Source organism: Balaenoptera acutorostrata, chromosome 17, assembly GCF_949987535.1.
Source record: "Balaenoptera acutorostrata chromosome 17, mBalAcu1.1, whole genome shotgun sequence".
Taxonomy (NCBI): Eukaryota; Metazoa; Chordata; class Mammalia; order Artiodactyla; family Balaenopteridae; genus Balaenoptera; species Balaenoptera acutorostrata.
Window position 1 is genome coordinate 78364994 of NC_080080.1, and position 19752 is coordinate 78384745.

The following is a 19752-nucleotide window of genomic DNA, read 5'->3' on the forward strand; positions in this document are numbered from 1 at the left end:
CTTCACGACAACCTATGTCCCGGGTTTCATAAGCCGCTTGCATCACCCCGACACACCCTGTGGACCAGCCCCACGGAAACCCAACGCTGAGGCCTCCATCCTCCTCCGAACCATCGCACCTGCTTCTTCCTGGAATAACCCCCGCCCTCCCCCCTCCGCCCGCCCCATAAGCAGCCTCCTTCTTCTTGTTTCAAATGAACCATTTCAAATCCCGCGTCCTGTGTGGAAAGCTGTCCTGAGCTGCCAGGCAGAACTGCCCATCCCTCCAGCCTCACATCTTATCCACGTAGCACCCTCAGTGCCCAGGACGCTGCCAAGCCCATCAGCAAACACTCAACAAACTTTGATGAACGATTTAACTAATTCAATCATTTATGTCCAATTATTTCCCCTTCAGCCTCTCAAAAGGCTCTTTCACTCACACCTTCAAGACAGTTGCAATTCAACAATTATTTTTTTTTATAATTAATTAATTAATTTATTTTTGGCTGTGTTGGGTCTTCGTTGCTGCATGCAGGCTTTCTCCAGTTGCAGCGAGCGGGGGCTACTCTTTGTTGTGGAGCACGGGCTCTAGGTGCGCAGGCTTCAGTAGTTGTGGCAAGTGGGCTCAGTAGTTGTGGCTCGTGGGCTCTAGAGCGCAGGCTCAGTAGTTGTGGCGCACGGGCTTAGTTGCTCCGTGGCATGTGGGATCTTCCCGGACCAGGGCTCGAACCCGTGTCCCCTGCATTGGCAGGCAGATTCTTAACCACTGCGCCACCAGGGAAGTCCCAACGACTATGTTTTAATTCTTTCACTCAAGCCAGTGTTTTCCAGATTTGCTAGTTCACAAGAATGACTGAGATATTTGTTAAAAATACAGATTCTTGGGCCCTGCTCTAGGCAGACCTCTGAATCCGAATCCACATGGAGAGTGTGGGCGTTTGTAGCAAACAGTACAGGTAATTCTTTTACTGATTTTGACTACGGGCACATTTTGCCCCCCACTAAAATGTGAGCCGCTTTGGAAAGAGAGCAACATAGTAAACTCTATTGACTATTCGTATCTTAATGTGAATTTTTGGTAAAATGCTTTATTAAAAGATTTAAATAGAAGGGATGGAGAAAAAGAAAAAGTCATGGGATGGGTCCAGTTTTGATTTTTGCAAAACATTCTCTGGATATGAGGCCACTTTACAGCCAAACCCTCTGTAATCAAAATACTTATCTAGTCAAGTGGCTTCTTCCTGTATAAGAATAAAGTCAAGGTGAATGAACTTTTTACAAGGGCTGCTTTAAAAGAAATTATAATACTTGTTGTCCATTTTTTTAAAGATGTATCTTTTTAATCAGGAAATGCAATATCACAGCTCGCATACTCTTGTTTTTCCCTCATAATGATAGAATTTCTTATTTAGGCTAAAATGTCAGAAAATACTTAAGTGCAGCCATGCACTTAATTGTAATGTTGGATCTTATAATTGTAATGTTGGGTCTAATTGTAATGTTGGGTTTTATAAAAGTTGTGACAAAGACACTTTTGTGTCCGGTTTATCTCGGCTGTCCTTGGTCGCCCACATAACCACTTCATTGCAAAAATTGTCTTGTTTCATTATGCCTATCGATGGATCCTTAAAGACACATTGCAAAAGAGGCATACATCACAACTACTGAAGCCCGCGCGCCTAGAGCCCGTGCTCTGCAACCTACAACAAAGAATAGCCCCTGCTCACCACAACTAGAGAAAGCCCGCACACAGCAACGAAGACCCAATGCAGCCTAAATAAATAAATTAAAAAAAAAAAGGAGGCACACAGAAATCTGTTACATAATGAAATAGAAATATTCTTTAGTCCAATTCCTAGGAAGTACATTTCTTTCTTCCACTGTTTCTCTTAGCAGCAGCTTAGCTGGGGTCTAAATATTCATCTAGAAAATAGCTTGTCCCAGTCACACTGTGTCCTGAATTGCTTCTCTCTCTTCCATTGGAGCAGAGAACAGGGGAGGGGGAGGGGAGACGGCTGGAGGGGTGGGCCTGGACGGGGGACAATCCAAGAAACGTCCACGTCTTCCTGTTTACGTGCCCTTAAATAAGGCTTGTCAGCCTCACAACGCACATGCTCCCCTCCCTCATCTTCTCCAGCCCAGTAAAGGAACCCCCAGGTGTTGAGGTTGGAAACCCAGAAGTCACCCCAGGTTCCTCTTTGGCTCACTCCCCAGATCCAGCTCATCAGCGAAGTCTCCCCGTGGCCATCCACCGCCCGTCCCCAGTCTCACCCCCTCAGCTCCGCCACCATGGCATCTCACTGCCAGAGAAAATGCAGGACACCCAGTTACACTGGCATTTCACGGAAATGGCAAATCATTTTTTAATATAAGTATGTCCCCAATATTGCATGAGATATACTAAAAATTCATTCATTACATACCTGAAATTTAAGTTTAATCTGGCATTCTGTATTTTTATTTGCTAAATCTGGTGACCCTATCTGCCCCCGCATTCCCTACAGGGCCAAATCTTTATCTGTTGATTAAAGTCCTTCCACAGCTTTGTTCGGAAATAAGATTTAAGTTCTTTACCGAGGGCTTCAGGGCCCTTGGCTGGAGAAGGCAGGAGAGGTTGGAAAGGCCCTCTGCCTGCCTGTTTACCCTCTCTCACCCTCATGCTTTGGCCATCAGAAACCTCTTTCTTCTCTGCAGACACCCAAGCTCATCCCCACCTCAGGTCCTTTGCACTTGCTGTCTCCTCAGCCTCGAGCCCTCCCCCGCTGGGTGTCTCCCACTCTCCTCATCACAGCCTGGAAACCCCACACTCCCCTGGCAACCTAGCCAAAGCAGCACCCCCCGACCCCCGTGCGCCCTCCATCGCAGTACTTAAACTTTCCGCAAAGCCCTTCATCCAACCTGGAAGCGGTTACTGGTGTATGGTCTCTTTGTCCTGACTGGCAACGCCCGCACCTCAGAGCAGAGCCTGCCTCTTGTTCACTGTCTCCAGGGCACTTAGACCTGAACCTGGCATTGAACCGTCCCTCTAAGACCTATTGCTGATGAACGAATGAATGAGTTTCCCGCCTGTGAAATGAGATTTCCTTACATTCTAAGCAGTCTTCACTTCGGCATGTTCAACTTTCATAATAATATGTTGACATCCCTAAACAACCTTTCCTGCCCCAGACTCAGACTTTCCCCCTTCAAACAGCGAATGCACAGTTGCACGGTGTTGCTGCTTGCCCCTCCAAGTTCAGTCACCAGGAGCCCTGTCTCAGTCAGTGCCCGGTGCAGTGCGTTACTTGAGCGTTTCATTGTATTTTTTTTTTTTAATTTTTTTTTTTATAGCTACTTTATTTATTTATTTATTTATTTTTGGCTGTGTTGGGTCTTCGGTTCGTGCGAGGGCTTTCTCTAGTTGCGGCAAGTGGGGGCCACTCTTCATCGCGGTGCAGGGACCGCTCTTCATCGCGGTGCGCGGGCCTTTCACTATTGCGGCCCCTCCCGTTGCGGGGCACAGGCTCCAGACGCGCAGGCTCAGTAGTTGTGGCTCACGGGCCCAGCTGCTCCGTGGCATGTGGGATCTTCCCAGACCAGGGCTCGAACCCGTGTCCCCTGCATTAGCAGGCAGATTCTCAACCACTGCGCCACCAGGGAAGCCCTCATTGTATTTTAAACTGGTAATTAAAAAAAAAATTTAGTGGAAAGCCAAAAGACCAAGGTGTTGATATGAATGCTATAAAAAGCAACAAGATGAAAATTACAAGGTAGGTTGAAAGCAGGGACTCTTCAGCCTTAAGCAAAACCCTCTTTTTGGTGTAAGCTCGTCGCCTTATTGTGAAGAAAATGCATGCAACTTGAGACCATGGGTGAAATGCTGAACATATATTGATAACTGAGTCTAAACAGGAATATGGAATTTCGAAATGGTACAAATTGTTCAGCTGTCCGGGAATGGAAGCCCTTATCACATACGACTCTATTTCTGGCTTTCGGGCTTAGGAGAGGGAGAAGGAGCTGCTGCGGACCGTCTGCGGCACGGCTGAAAAGCGAGGCAGTGGGTCCTCACACTGTGGCGTATGACGACCCCTCCTGTTATTTTGTAATCCTCTTGATTCCTGGCAATTGTTGGAGTTTCTGAAGAAGAAAAACCTGAAGTTTTCGTTTGGACTCTTCCGGGCTGCTAGAGGAGTAGAATATTGGCAGTGGTCATCCAGGCCCTTTGGGTTGTTTAGATCAGCAATTTGAAGGCGGGCCAGGAAACCACAGGACACAGGAGGTAGGGAAGTGCCTAAGGCCCCGTGTTGGGTGGGAGAACCCATGAGCTGACTCCAGCAAGAAGAAAGAAGACACACAAACACACACGCTAACTAGAAGCAATCGTTCCAGGAAGTCGTGCAAAATGCTCCCCATTTCAAGATTCTAAATGCTCACATGGTTTCTTTAACCATCTAACAGATAGAGTTGTGAAAGATACAGGCACCTATTTTCTTTGAGAAAAGCTTGGAAATGGACCAGGCTGAGTCCTGACATGGGGACCACTTGGTGTTCAGCACACGTGCACGAAAGCCTTCCTCACATGGATGCCAGGGGAGGGTGATGAGCAGGACCATCTCCATCCTTGGGAGCTCGGGGCCAGTGGGAGAAGCAGGCAAATCGACACTGACTCTGATGGGACAGGTGCCCAGCCGAGGTGTGTGCCGTGCGCTTCGGGGCCGCAGAGGGAAGCAGACGGTCCTGCGTGCCCAGGCTGGCTTCCCGTATGCATGAGGCCAACGCCTCATGCATACGGGACAGTGTTTTTACTTTGCTTTTCTTATTGAGGCAAAATGCATACAGAATGTTCTGGAGATGAATGGTGATGATGGTTGCAGAACAGTGTGAATGTTCTTAATGCCACAGAACACTTAACAATGGCTAAGAGGGAATTCCCTGGTGGTCCAGTGGTTAGGACTCTGCACTTCCACTGCCGAGGGCTCGGGTTCGATCCCTGGTCAGGGAACTGAGATCTTACACGCAGCGCGGAGCGGCCAAAAAAAGAAAAATTAAAACATTTTTAAAAATTAAAAAAATAAATATGGTTAAGATGGTAAATGCTGTGTTAGGTCTATTTCGCCACAATAAAAACAAACAAGAAAAATAAATTTTAATTATTACCCCCCCAAAATGTGTACACAGTGAAATGCACAGATCTTAAGTACTGTATGAGATGGGTTTTGGTAGATGTCTCCACCCACATTCCCACCTTCCAAAAACAAGACACAAAACGGCCCTATCGGGCTTCCCTGGTGGCGCGGTGGTTGAGAATCTGCCTGCCGATGCAGGGGACACGGGTTCGAGCCCTGGTCTGGGAAGATCCCACATGCCGCGGAGCAACTAGGCCCGTGAGCCACAACTACTGAGCCTGCGCGTCTGGAGCGTGTGCTCCGCAACAAGAGAGGCCACGACAGTGAGAGGCCCGCGCACAGCAATGAAGAGTAGCCCCCGCTCGCCGCAACTGGAGAAAGCCCTCGCACAGAAACGAAGGCCCAACACAGCCATAAATAAATAAATAAATAAATAAATTTTAAAAAATGAAAAAAACAAAAAACAAAAACAAAAAAAACAACAAAAAAAAACGGCCCTATCATCTCAGTCCCCTCGTGTCCCTTTCTAAGTCACCCATTCCCCATGATCACTGTTTTTGACCTTCATAGAAAGGAAGTCAGACAGTACATATTTCTTTCTGTCTGACTTATTTCACTTAATATAGTGTTTTGGAGATTCAACCAGTTGTTGTATGGAGAAATATCTTTTTCTGGTTCAAGTAGTCCCATTTTATGAATATATCATCCAGATTTATTGAACCACTCTTCTGATAATGAATATCTGAGAATTTCTAGGGTTTTTGTTTTTTATGTATATATTATGAAAAGAGCTGCCATATACATCACCGTACACATCTTTTTGTGGACATCTGCTTTCATTTGTCTTGCATAAATACCTAGAAGTAGAAAGGCTTGGCTGTGAGGCATTTGTATGTTGAATTTTATTAGAAATCGCCGAAGGGCTTCCTGCAGTGGCTGGACCATTTCCACTCCAGTCTCCCCACAATCTCGCCAGCACGCTGGGATTGTCAGTATTTTTTTTTTAACGGACCGTGATGGCTCACTGAACCAGCATGAATGATGCCGAGAAAAGGGTAACGGCCCTCGGACAGGGCTACTGGTTTCCCGGAGGGCTACTCCTTCCATCCAGGCCGGAGGGCTACCACCGCTGGCTCAGCTGGAGTTTAAATGGGGCTCATTTATTTTCTTTCCTTTTCTTTTTCTAACAAACCACTTTTGCATACTCTTTCACAACCAGTCCTGATAAGAATTCTAACAGATGGTGAAAGAGCAGCTCGGAGACGGGGGTAATTGGCCCAGGGCTCACAGGGAAGACCTCGCCATCCCAGCCCTCTGCCTGAACAGGTGCCCCATCTCTGAGACTTTGGTCGATCTGGATGTAAAAAGTAAAAGGACAATCACAACTGAACGAGTTATGACGGCACGACGCTACTTCCCGGCTCCTACCACGTACTACCTTCTCGCTCGTGGTGGCTTTGATGGAACCTCAGTCTGCAGAGGTCACGAGCGACCCCTGAAACCTCCTCTGTGTCCCGGGGAGAGGTAAGTGGTCCCCCAGCACAAGGGAGATGCTCCGGGCCTGAGTGTGAGGTCCCCCACCGGAGCAGGAGGGGCTCTGTGTACCGACACAGCTCACAACACAGCCAAGACATGCTGTTTTGGAGGGTGAGGCTCTCCCAACAGGTAGGGTGTCCCGCCCAGATGCTTCTCAAGTGTGGGAGGAGACTGGGGTTGGCAGGCCCTCTAACCCCAGGAGACTCGCCACCCTCCTAACTGGTGCCCAGTGTGGTCGCCTCTCCTCAAGGGACGGGGAGCTATTCTGGGCACGTATCGTCTCTCGGGACATCTGACGTTCTGAGATGGACCATCCGAATTCACCGATCTGAACATTATCCCCTAACAGCCCACAGATTCCACAACGGCTGGATCTGGTCAAACGGTTCAACCTTGGTACACAAGTGGGGTCTCGAGGACAGCTCTAAAAAGCACTGATGCCTGGGTCCCCCACTGTCCCCACTTCATTGGTTGGGGTGCAGCTTGGGCCTGGGGAGGATGAAATGCTCCCCCATTGACTCTAGTGAGCAGCCAGGGCTGAGAACCACTAGAAAAGCCCTGCTCCGAAAAAGAATTCACAATCCAATAGTGTTGGGATCCTTTTATCAAGTGCTGGACTCCTCGCCAGAACTGAAATCATAGCAATGGGCGTACCATAGATGGTTTAACTTCAGATGCCCTGTCGGCTAGCTGTGACACAGACTAGCCCGTGCGGCATTGCAATTCCATGCCCTTATGCCAGAGTGGCGCTGGAATTTATCCACGGCCAACCTAACCCCATACCCAACTCAAACCAGAAAAAAATGTTCCGGAGGGGGAAAAAAAGGCTCTGACTGATGAGTGGAACCCACTATTGAAAATTTGCTGGTGCAGTAAAGGTGACCTTCCTATCATAACTAGGCTTCTGTGAACATTAGTTTTGTTCTATAAACCTGATGGCCCCAAATGGAGAGTTATTTAGTCCTGGATTTGGTTACACTCTAGCCGTAAAGGAAATGGTAGTATTTACGAAGTATTAGCTTTGGGGTACATTTTATGAAAAATATAATTCACTTATACTTATCTCAGATTTATCTATTACAATACCATCACTATTTATTCCTTTATTTCAAGAGTCATTCTACCTTATTGTTTATAATCAGCACTCAGAGAACAAATGTTTGTGATTGATAAAGCAATGCTACTTCAAGTTTCAAACCCCAAGATCTACATAAAGGATGAAACACTATAAATTCTACATAAATAAACAATAGTCAGGCTAATCATCACTTACAAATGTGAAAGTCTCAATAAACCCAATGAATTCAGATTAGACTATCAACACAGAAATAGAAAGAACATACAGTAAAGAACAGCTTCCTAGGAAATAATTTATCCCCTGATCTTAAAGGTAAAACTTAGAACAGCAGAAAAATTTTAACCTGTTTATTTCATGAAACACTGGCGATCAAAAACATATGTACAGTTGACCCTTGAACAATGTGGACTTAGGACTGTTGACTCCCTCGCAGTGGAAAACCCACGGTAACTTTACAGCCAGACCCCATATCCGTGTTTCTACATCCTCGGATTCAACCAAGGCAGATGGCATAGTACTGTAGTATTTACTGCTGAAGGTCGTCCAGGTATAAGTGGGGCCATGCAGTTCAAACCCATGTTGTTCAAGGCTCAACTGTAATTCAATTCATTATTCTTCTCTTGTTGAGGTTTAGTACATCTTGTTCAACTTTACCCCACAAGTCTGGCACACAGGAGCCTTAGTAATTTTCCCTGTTCCCCACGAGCTCACGTTGTTCTCTTGAAGATATTAAAGAAACAGTCAAGAGGGGCTCCGTCTAACATCTGCTCTACTGTTCCTATAAACGCGATGAGACATTTTTTAAAATGATGACACATCATCACTCACTCATTTGGCTTTTCTCACCCCAGATTCATTCCTGTGTTTGTCTAGGAATGAGTCCATTACGAGCCTGGGGTAGTTTATTACCCAAATCATGGTCCTAATGCCCTTTTTGGCTTAGGTTCTGCTCATCTGTTTATCTTTGGTTGAGCCAGGAAGTGCAATTAGACAAAGACTTAGCACGAGCTACTCAGCTAGGAGTCCTCTCCTGCTGCGTCCAGCCCAGCCTCTGAAAGATCTCAAGTTCGTGGCTGGTCCTGGATGCAGCTGTGGTTCTACGGCCTGAAGATTCTTACAAGACTAGCTACGGGTCCAAACTGTCAGTCAACGGGGTGTATTTCAGTGTATGACCCATGTTCCTTCTGGATCGGCATGGAAAATATGGATACAAGACTCTGCCGGCTCCACCCTCATCACCACAGAAAGCAAGAATGACACACCACCTCTGCCAACACCCAGCCTTCAGGTACCATATTTGGGGGGCTTTTGGTCCAGGGAAATCCCCAGAAGTGTTTCCAGCCAGGCCACAAGATGGACCAAAAGAGGATCCTGTGGGGTCCCAAGAATGAGCACAGGACTGACGGAGAGATTAAACAGCAACGTTTATGCTAAAGTCAATGTCAGAACACTTCTGCTTATACCAACTTCATCAAGACCAGAGAAAGCTGGGGTTTTACTTAAAGAGTCACCTGACACCCCAGGAATGAAAGGAAATAGAGGGATCCTAATACATTTTCCCTTCTAAAGAAAAAGTTAAAGTCTTATCCACTTTTAACTTCTTTTTGGAGAGCTATCATTCAGAAATGCAAATAGCCATTCAGGAGCCATACAGGAGACATCGGGCAAGGGGTACCCAAGTGCTGAGTGAAAACACTGGCTGGATAGTTGACATGCTTCCCAGGGAATAAACTGGTTTAGCCCTGGCTTAACCATCAATGATCTTAAACTCATTGCTGCAAATGCCACAAAGAACAGAGGAAGGGAATGGGCCGAGGACAGCTGTATGACTCACCAGATCCGTATATTCTTTGCCTATTATCTGACCCTTTGCCATTAGTCATCTATTAACTACAGTCTTAATAACCTTTCAAATACAGCTTTGAAGCTGTTTTTTAGAGAGTTATGAGAATGTAAGATAATGCTTAATAGGAAGAAAAACACAAGCTGGATAAGTATTGAGCAAAAGAAAATTGTGGAGTAACTGCTGAAGGAAAGGCTAATCCAATCATGATTCAAACTTAGCTATAAAACAAATGATTTGCTTTGCTTTGCCAGCAGAGGAAAATCATTCTCTCCCAACAAATGGTGACCAGGATAATAGAGAGAAATTAAGTCACCAGCTGAAGTTAATGCACATAAATTCAACTGGCTTAATCCTGATCATGCTTTAAACTCTTAATGTTTAGATTTTTGGTGCGATTTCAATGAATTTTTTTCTTGGTCTTTGCAAGCGGTGATGATAGTAAGAATGACACCAAGTTGTCAGAACTGGGAGGGGGTATTTCTAGCTTTGGCTCTACTACTGGTTTTGAGTGTCTGGGCTTTTTTCTCCCGCAAGTCAGAGAGGTTGCACCTTGGATTCATGTAGTAGTAGAGTTGGGCTTGAGAGCCAGACTTCCTGGGTTCAAGTTTGAGCTCCACCCCATAGAGACATGATATTGGGCAAGTTAATTAACCTTTATTTATCTGAAAAAAAGGGGATAGTAACTGTATCGATTTCATAAGGTTGTTGGGAGGATTAAGTGAATAAAAACTTAGCAAGCGTTCAGAATAATGAATGACGCACAGCCTGTGCCCAGTAAAAGTCTCTGCCCCATATTTATTATTAGTCTCCCAGGAGAAATCGCATTCCTGTGTTTACATTTAAGTTAATGTATAAAGTCAACATGATAAACTATCAAGGATATTACCGCTCTTAGATAGCCTCATCCACCAGAAGGCAGAGGGCAGAAGCAAGAAAAACTACAATCCTGCAGCCTGTGGAACAAAAACCATATTCACAGAAAGATAGACAAGATGAAAAGGCAGAGGGCTATGTACCAGATGAAGAAACAAGATAAAACCCCAGAAAAACAACTAAATGAAGTGGACATAGGAAACCTTCCAGAAAAAGAATTCAGATTAATGATAGTGAAGATGATCCAGGACCTCGGAAAATGAATGGAGGCAAAGATCGAGAAGGTGCAAGAAATATTTAACAAAGACCTAGAATAATTAAAGAACAAACAAACAGAGATGAACAACACAGTAACTGAAATGAAAAATACACTAGAAGGAATCAATAGCAGAATAACTGAGGCAGAAGAATGGATAAGTGATCTGGAAGACAGAATGGTGGAATTCACTGCTGTGGAACAGAATAAAGAAAAAAGAATGAAAAGAAATGAAGACAGCCTAAGAGACCTCTGGGACAACATTAAACACAACAACATTCGCTTATAGGGGTCCCAGAAGGAGAAGAGAGGGAGAAAGGACCCGAGAAAATATTTAAAGAGATTATAGTCGAAAACTTCCCTAACATGGGAAAGGAAATAGCCACCCAAGTCCAGGAAGCACAGAGAGTCCCAATCAGGATAAACCCAAGGACAAACACGCCGAGACACATAGTAATCAAATTGACAAAAATTAAAAACAAAGAAAAATTATTGAAAGCAACAAGGAAAAAATGACAAATAACATACAAGGGAACTCCCATAAGGTTAACAGCTGATTTCTCAGCAGAAACTCTACAAGACAGAAGGGAGTGGTATGATATATTCAAAGTGATGAAAGGGAATAACCTAGAACCAAGATTACTCTACCCGGCAAGGATCTCATTCAGATTCGATGGAGAAATCAAAAGCTCTACAGACAAGCAAAAGCTAAGAGAATTCAGCACCACAAAACCAGCTCTACAACAAATGCTAAAGGAACTTCTCTAAGTGGGAAACACAAGAGAAGAAAAGGACCTACAAAAACAAACCCATAACAATTAAGAAAATGGTCATAGGAACATACATATCGATAATTACCTTAAACGTGAATGGATTAAATGCTCCAACCAAAAGACACAGGCTCGCTGAGTGGATACAAAAACAAGACCCATATATATGCTGTCTACAAGAGACCCACTTCAGACCTAGGGACACATACAGACTGAAAATGAGGGGAAGGAAAAAGATATTCCATGCAAATGGAAATCAAAAGAAAGCTGGAGTAGAAATACTCATATCAGATAAAATAGACTTTAAAATAAAGAATGTTACAAGAGACAAGGAAGGACACTACATAATGATCCAGGGATCAATCCAAGAAGAAGATATAACAATTATAAATATATATGCACCCAACATAGGAGCACCTCAATACATAAGGCAACTGCTAACAGCTATAAAAGAGGAAACTGACAGTAACACAATAATAGTGGGGGACTTTAACACCTCACTTACACCAATGGACAGATCAGCCAAACAGAAAATTAATAAGGAAACACAAGCTTTAAATGACACAATAGACCAGATAGATTTGATATTTATAGGATATTCCATCCAAAAACAGCAGATTACACTTCCTTCTCAAGTGCACATGGAACATTCTCCAGGATAGATCACATCTTGGGTCACAAATCAAGCCTCAGTAAATTTAAGAAAATTGAAATCATATCAAGCATCTTTTCTGACCACAACACTATGAGATTAGAAATCAATTATATGGACAAAAACATAAAAAACACAAACACATGGTGGCTAAACAATACGTTACTAAATAACCAAGAGATCACTGAAGAAATCAAAGAGGAAATCAAAAAATACCTAGAGACAAATTACAACGAAAACACGGTGATCAAAAACCTATGGGATGGGGCTTCCCTGGTGGCGCAGTGGTTGAAAATCTGCCTGCCAATGCAGGGGACACGGGTTCGAACCCTGGTCTGGGAAGATCCCACATGCCATGGAGCAACTGGGCCCATGAGCCACAATTACTGAGCCTGCGCGTCTGGAGCCTGTGCTCCGCAACAAGAGAGGCCGCGATGGTGAGAGGCCCGCGCACCGCGATGAAGAGTGGTCCCCACTTGCCGCAACTAGAGAAAGCCCTCGCACAGAAACGAAGACTCAACACAGTCATAAATAAATAAATAAAATAAATAAATAAAAGAACGTGAATTTCAAAAAAAAAAAACCTATGGGATGCAGCAAAAGCAGTTCTAAGAGGGAAGTTTACAGCAATACAAGCCTACCTCAAGAAACAAGAAAAATCCCGAATAAACAATCTAATCTTACACCTAAAGGAACTAGAGAAAGAAGAACAAACAAAACCCAAAGGTAGTAGAAGGAAAGAAATCATAAAGATCAGAGCAGAAATAAATGAAATAGAAACAAAGAAAACAATAGCAAAGATCAATAAAACTAAAAGCTGGTTCTTTGAGAAGATAAACAAAATTGATAAACCATTAGCCAGACTCATCAAGAAAAAGAGGGAGAGGACTCAAATCAATAAAATTAGAAATGAAAAAGGAGAAGTTACAACAGACACCGCAGAAATACAAAGCATCCTAAGAGACTACTACAAGCAACTCTATGCCAATAAAATGGACCACCTGGAAGAAATGGACAAATTCTTAGAAAGGTATAACCTTCCAAGACTGAACCAGGAAGAAACAGAAAATATGAACAGACTAATCACAAGTAATGAAATTGTGATTAGGGTGTGACAAACCCACAGAAACATCATTCTCAAGGGTGAAAAACTGAAAGCATTTCCTCTAAGATCAGGAACAAGACAAGGATGTCCACTCTCGCCACTATTATTCAACATAGTTTTGGAAGTCCTAGCCATGGCAATCAGAGAAGAAAAAGAAATAAAAGGAATACAAATTGGAAAAGAAGAAGTAAAACTGTCACTGTTTGCAGATGACATGATACTATACATAGAGAATCCTAAAGATGCCACCAGAAAATTACTAGAGCTAATCAATGAATTTGGTAAAGTTGCAGGATACAAAATTAATGCTCAGAAATCTCTTGCATTCTGATGAAAAATCAGAAAGAGAAATTAAGGAAACACTCCCATTTACCACTGCAACAAAAAGAATAAAATACCTAGGAATAAACCTACCTAGGGAGACAAAAGACCTGTATGCAGAAAACTGTAAGATACTGATGAAAGAAATTAAAGATGATATAAACCGATGGAGAGATATACCACGTTCTTGGATTGGAAGAATCAATATTGTGAAAATGACTATACTACCCAAAGCAATCTACAGATTAAATGCAATCCCTATCAAACTACCACTGGCATTTTTTACAGAACTAGAACAAAAAAATCTTAAAATTTGTATGGAGACACAAAAGACCCTGAAAAAACGGAGCTGGAGGAATCAGACTCCCTGACTTCAGACTATACTACAAAGCTACAGTCATCAAGACAATATGGTACTGGCACAAAAACAGAAATATAGATCAATGGAACAGGATAGAAAGCCCAGAGATAAACCCACACACCTATGGTCAACTAATCTATGACAAAGGAGGCAAGGATATACAATGGAGAAAAGACAGTCTCTTCAATAAGTGGTGCTGGGAAAACTGGACAGCTACATGTAAAAGAATGAAATTAGGACACTCCCTAACACTTCACACAAAAATAAACTCAAAATGGATTGGAGACCTAAATGTAAGACCAGACACTATAAAACTCTTAGAGGAAAACATAGGAAGAACACTCTTTGACATAAATCACAGCAAGATCTTTTTTGATCCACCTCCTAGAGTAATGGAAATAAAAACAAAAATAAACAAATGGGACCTAATGAAACTTAAAAGCTTTTGCAAAGCAAAGGAAACTACAAACAAGACGAAAAGACAACCCTCAGAGTGGGAGAAAATATTTGCAGATGAATCAATGGACAAAGGATTAATCTCCAAAATATATAAACAGCTCATGCAGCTCAATATTAAAAAAACAAACAACCCAATCAAAAAATGGGCAGAAGACCTAGATAGACATTTCTCCAAAGAAGACATACAGATGGCCAAGAAGCACATGAAAAGCTGCTCAACATCACTAATTATTAGAGAAATGCAAATCAAAACTACAATGAGGTATCACCTCACACCAGTTAGAATGGGCATCATCAGAAAATCTACAAGCAACAAATGCTGGAGAGGGTGTGGAGAAAAGGGAACCCTCTTGCACTGTTGGTGGGAATGTAAATTGATACAGCCACTATGGAGAACAGTATGGAGGTTCCTTAAAAAACTAAAAATAGAACTACCTTACAACCCAGCAATGCCACTACTGGGCATATACCCTGAGAAAACCATAATTCAAAAAGAGTCATGTACCACAATGTTCATTGCAGCTCTATTTACAATAGCCAGGTCATGGAAGCAACCTAAATGCCCATCGATGGATGAATGGATAAAGAAGATGTGGTACATATATACAATGGAATATTACTCAGCCATAAAAAGGAAACGAAATTGAGTCATTTGTAGAGACGTAGATGGATCTAGAGACTGTCATACAGAGTGAAGTAAGTCAGAAAGAGAAAAACAAATATTGTATATTAACGCATATATGTGGAACCTAGAAAAATGGTACAGATGAACCGGTTTGCAGGGCAGAAATAGAGACAAAGATGTAGAGAACAAACATATGGACACCAAGGGGGGAAAGCGGCTGGCAGGGGGTGGTGGTGTGATGAATTGGGAGATTGGGATTGACATGTATACACTGATGTGTATAAAATGGATGACTAAGAAGAACCTGCTGTATAAAAAAATAAGTAAAATTCAAAAATTCAAAACAAAAAAAAAGGATATTACCTTCCACATGCTATAATCATGATCTTTTAAAAATAACCTTTCAAGGTTAAATAAAACACATCAACCTGGGAGTCAAGCTGGCTTGCATCCCATTTACTTAGCAGCTAAAAGAGCAAAGTATTATCTCTAAGCCTTGGTTTCCTTATCAATACCAAGAATATCAATAACACACCTTGTAAGGAATTGGTCATCTAACAGAGGACACACACTCAATAAATGAATGCTATTTTTATTATGTTTTCTGTAAAAGGTAATTATGGCCTGGTACGAAGGTCAAGCAAGTAATAACTGTGCAGGTGTCATTATAAGATTCTTCCGGGAATTCCCTGGTGGTCCAGTGGTTAGGACTCGGTGTTTCCACTGCCATGGCCCAGGTTCAATCCCTGGTTGGGGAACTAAGATCCTACAAGCCACGCAGCCAAAAAAAAAAGAAAGAAAGGAAGGAAGGGAGGAAGGAAGACGTTATGGAAAAACCCAAATGAACTTTTTCTCCAACCCAATAAGATTCTTCCAATCAAGAAAGAAATTGGGGACTTCCCTGGTGGCGCAGTCATTAAGAATCCGCCTGCCAATTCAAGGGACATGGGTTCGAGCCTTGGTCCGGGAAGATCCCACATGCCGCAGAGCAACTAAGCCTGTGTGCCACAACTACTGAGCCTGTGCTCTAGAGCTCGCACGAGCTAAAACTACTGAGCCCGCGAGCCACAACTACTGAAGCCCAAGCGCCTAGAACCTGTGCTCTGCAACAAGAGAAGCCACTGCAATGAGAAGCCCGTGCACCGCCACGAAGAGTAGCCCCCGCTCGCCACAACTAGAGAAAGCCCGTGTGCGGCAACGAAGACCCAATGCAGACATAAATAAATAAACAAACAAACAAATAAATAAATAAAATTAAAAAAAAAAAAAAGAAAGACATTGGCTTTCCCTTCTGTGCCAAACTAACCACTCCTAGCTCCTTTTCTCCTTGAGCCTCAGACATCAGTCTTTGGTCTGAAGAAAGTGAGTTCAGTCTGGATCCTGAGGCTTATCATTATCTAGTCTTCAGTAAGTAAGACAGTCTAGATTCGGGGGCCTATGAGCCAGAAAGGTCCTTTAGCTCCCTGTAGAGCCCAGGCAGCATGGAAAAGTTAAGTCATCCTGGTGTGGTCCCTCCTTTGTCCATCATTCATCCAAACATTCTTTCCCTTAGCAACACACAGTGCTTCTGAGCTTGGACAAACATTTCAAAATGCACTTCGGGCTCAAGTCCAAGCGCGCATCTAGGTTCAGAAGACCACAGCCTTTGCAAAATCTTTTCAGTCATTTCCATATCGTTGCACAGAATAAGCTCCCTAAAGACTATGATGGCCAAAAACTGATTACTTGGGCAAAAAGAAAAGCAAATAGGAAATGTTTGTGAGGCCTCTATTATGTTTCAAGTACATCCACATAAATAATCACAGATGAACTTCAAAAGACCTTCTGTTATGAATCTTCACATGACCCATGGCCACAGGGAGATGTCGAGAAGTCAGGTGACTTGCCCAAGATTATATCTCCAACTGTGAGAATTCATACCTGCGAAGGTGGAGCCAGGCCATGTGACCGGGTCCGCTGTCTGTCATCCCCGGAGGACGCTCCTCTCACAAAGAAGAGGAAGAATTGGCTCAAATGATCCCATTTCACCTGAGGCCTGTGAGAGCCCACGAGAGGCTATGGTCATGCCCGTTCTCCAGGTGGGGAGCTGGGGCTCACAGACGCTGCTCCCACCAAGTAAACCTGGTGGTTGAGAGCAGTGCCATCACGCCCGGGCAGCAGGGGCGGGGTGGGGGGCAGGTGGGAGGCAGCAGAATGCAGCAGGGCAAATGCCCACACTTCACCCTCAGAACTTAAAACTCCGCTTCCCAGCATTCCCTCCCTAGGAACTTCCATCCAGGCTTAATAGCACTGCCCTTTACTACCATCCTGGAAGATTCTGCTGGAGAGGACCTTTATTTATTTTTTTAAGTAGAAGAGCTAAAAGAGAGTAACTACTACGCGTACCTGCTCCTCAGGCATCTCAAGGCAGCCATGGTGCGACACAGCCACGCAAGCTGCTAGACCGCTACCAACGCACAGCCCACCACCTCCAGCAGATGGGTAAGGAAGCCGGCTAAACTGTTTCCCCATCTTTCCTCTTTCTATTCTCAGCTGAGGAATGCACTTCTTCACTGGAAACCTGCCCTGCTCTGGCCGGTCCCCTTGCTAATCCGCCCCTCCCTCCATCCTCAGCTTCCCTCCTGGTTCCAATCTTCCGGATCATCCAACGGTGAAAACGCAGAGAGCAAGCATCAGCAGCTGTGGCCAGAGGAACATGAACCTGGGGCTGGAACTGCAGGCAGTCAAACCATGGGCTCAGTGACCCCCCTGGGGTGGGGTCATTCCCAGCCTTGACCTCGGGACCACAACTGTGACTTCTTCGCAGGAAGGTGGGCACCTCCGTACTCTGCTGCCTGTGTGCGTTCTTCATATTTCATATGAAATAGAAAGTTATACTCCTCGTCCTACTTTAAAAAATATTTTAACTTCCTGAGCATATTGGAACAATTCTACCATTCAGAACTAATGGATGGGAGGGCAAGTCAAATGCATGCATATTCATGACCGGCGAGCATCCAAGAAATGTTTTCTGAATCATGAATAGATGAAGCATTACTTCATGGGCTAATGCATTCCGCAGGTCAAACGACAGCGCTCTCTCACCCCCAACAAAAATAAATGTCAAAACTACGAGAAGCAGAACAAACAGTCAGTCATAAGGGTACTGTGTTTCTTCACATCAAAAAAGAGAGTCCCATTTTATGAAGACCGTCATAACTGAATTCACAAAGCCAGTTGGTACTTTTAAATGTCTGTGTGCACACTGGCTCTGTGTCACACAGCAGGATGTTTGATTACTTGTGGGTCGCTGGAAACCACCCTTATCACACCCACGTTTCTAAATTTGCATTTATACATTTACTGAGCTATGCAGAGATGGGTAGAAAAACAAGCTATGTAAGGCGAGCGCCATCTAATTTTACTAACTAATGGTTGAATAAACAGGTATGTAAATAAGGCTCCGATCAAACCCAGTGTGAGAATTTTAGCAACTGAATAGCCAGGGTATAAAACCAGACCAGGACTTGTCCTCCTCCCACTGAACTGCAGTCATTCAACACAGAGATGCCGATGCCAGCCAAACCCACAGCTTGAAAAGCTGTTCATCTGCCAAACCAAATGGCTTTGTACTGCTTTTCAATTTCTAACACTTTATTGTGAAAAAACCAACACGGGAAACTCAACTAAAACTTGCCGCAGGAATGTAGATGCCTTTGAGGAGAGAGAGCGTGGGGAGGTGCAACTGGAGATACTGTGGGTGAGCATCGTTCTGCTTCCCCATCTGGGGGAAGTTACATGAGGGTTTGCTTGGAGCTAGGCTTACCTATGTGTTTGCATTTTGCTACATGTACATTACACTTAAAAGAAAAAAACCACCTCCACACTGGGAAAGCGTAAAAAAAAATCCTCCTCTTCACATCTATGAAGAAGAACTCCATTAGGAATATTCTTTCCTATTATGTGATTTGGAATTGGGGGTCCGTGGCTAGAAATGACAGAATTAGCAAATCAGAAAGCACCTTTCAGAGGCATCTAGTTCACCTTTTCTGAAAGGTCCTGCAAGAGAGTCGCTTAGCCTGTGCTTACAAACTTCTGACTTGTAATGGAGAAGGACCACTTCACACCCCAGCCAGGTCCCCTGCAGGCAGCTCTGATTGTTAGAAAGCTCCTCCTTACTCTCCAATCCCGAACCCTGCCTTGGTAAAATTCTCCATTATAAACTCACACCACAGCCATTACAAAATCTTGTCAGCCATCAATCCACATGGCCCTGGATTAATGCAGAGTTAGAGACCCCGTCCTCTTCCCCGCAAACAACTGAGCACCAGTCAGCTAGGTGGGCAAATCCCCAGTCAGAATAAGGGCAACTCAGCAAACTCAATGAAATGTCCTCCAGACCACCCTCATCTATTTGTACACATTTCTGCTTATCGAGCAACTTCTTAAAACTCATTTTTTAAATTGTAATAAAATACACATAACGAAATTTATATCTTAACCATCTTTAAGTGTACAATTAAGTACATTCATAACCTCACACAACCATCAACATCCATCTCCAGAACTCTTTTCATCTTGCAGCACTGAAATTCCAGATCCATCGAACAACAGCTACCATTCCCCTTCCCCCAGCCCCTGGCAACCACCATTCTACTTCCTGTCTCTATGAATTTGATTTCTCTAAGTACCTCATATGGATGGAACCATACAATATTTGTCCTTTTATTTCTCTTAACATTCTGTTCTCAAGGTTCATCCGTATTGTAGCTTGTGTCAGAATCTCCTTCCTTTTCAAGGC

The 19752-nt window shown here is 43.7% G+C and overlaps 1 protein-coding gene and 1 non-coding gene across 3 annotated transcripts in view; one reads left to right on the forward strand and one right to left on the reverse strand.

The window, feature by feature from the left end:
- LYN (LYN proto-oncogene, Src family tyrosine kinase) overlaps positions 1-19752 on the reverse strand; it is a 110787-nt gene that overhangs the window by 81084 nt on the left and 9951 nt on the right. The window lies entirely within an intron of this gene.
- On the forward strand, positions 4894-4966 carry TRNAG-UCC (transfer RNA glycine (anticodon UCC)). The gene has a single exon. It is a non-coding gene; the product is annotated as a tRNA-Gly (tRNA).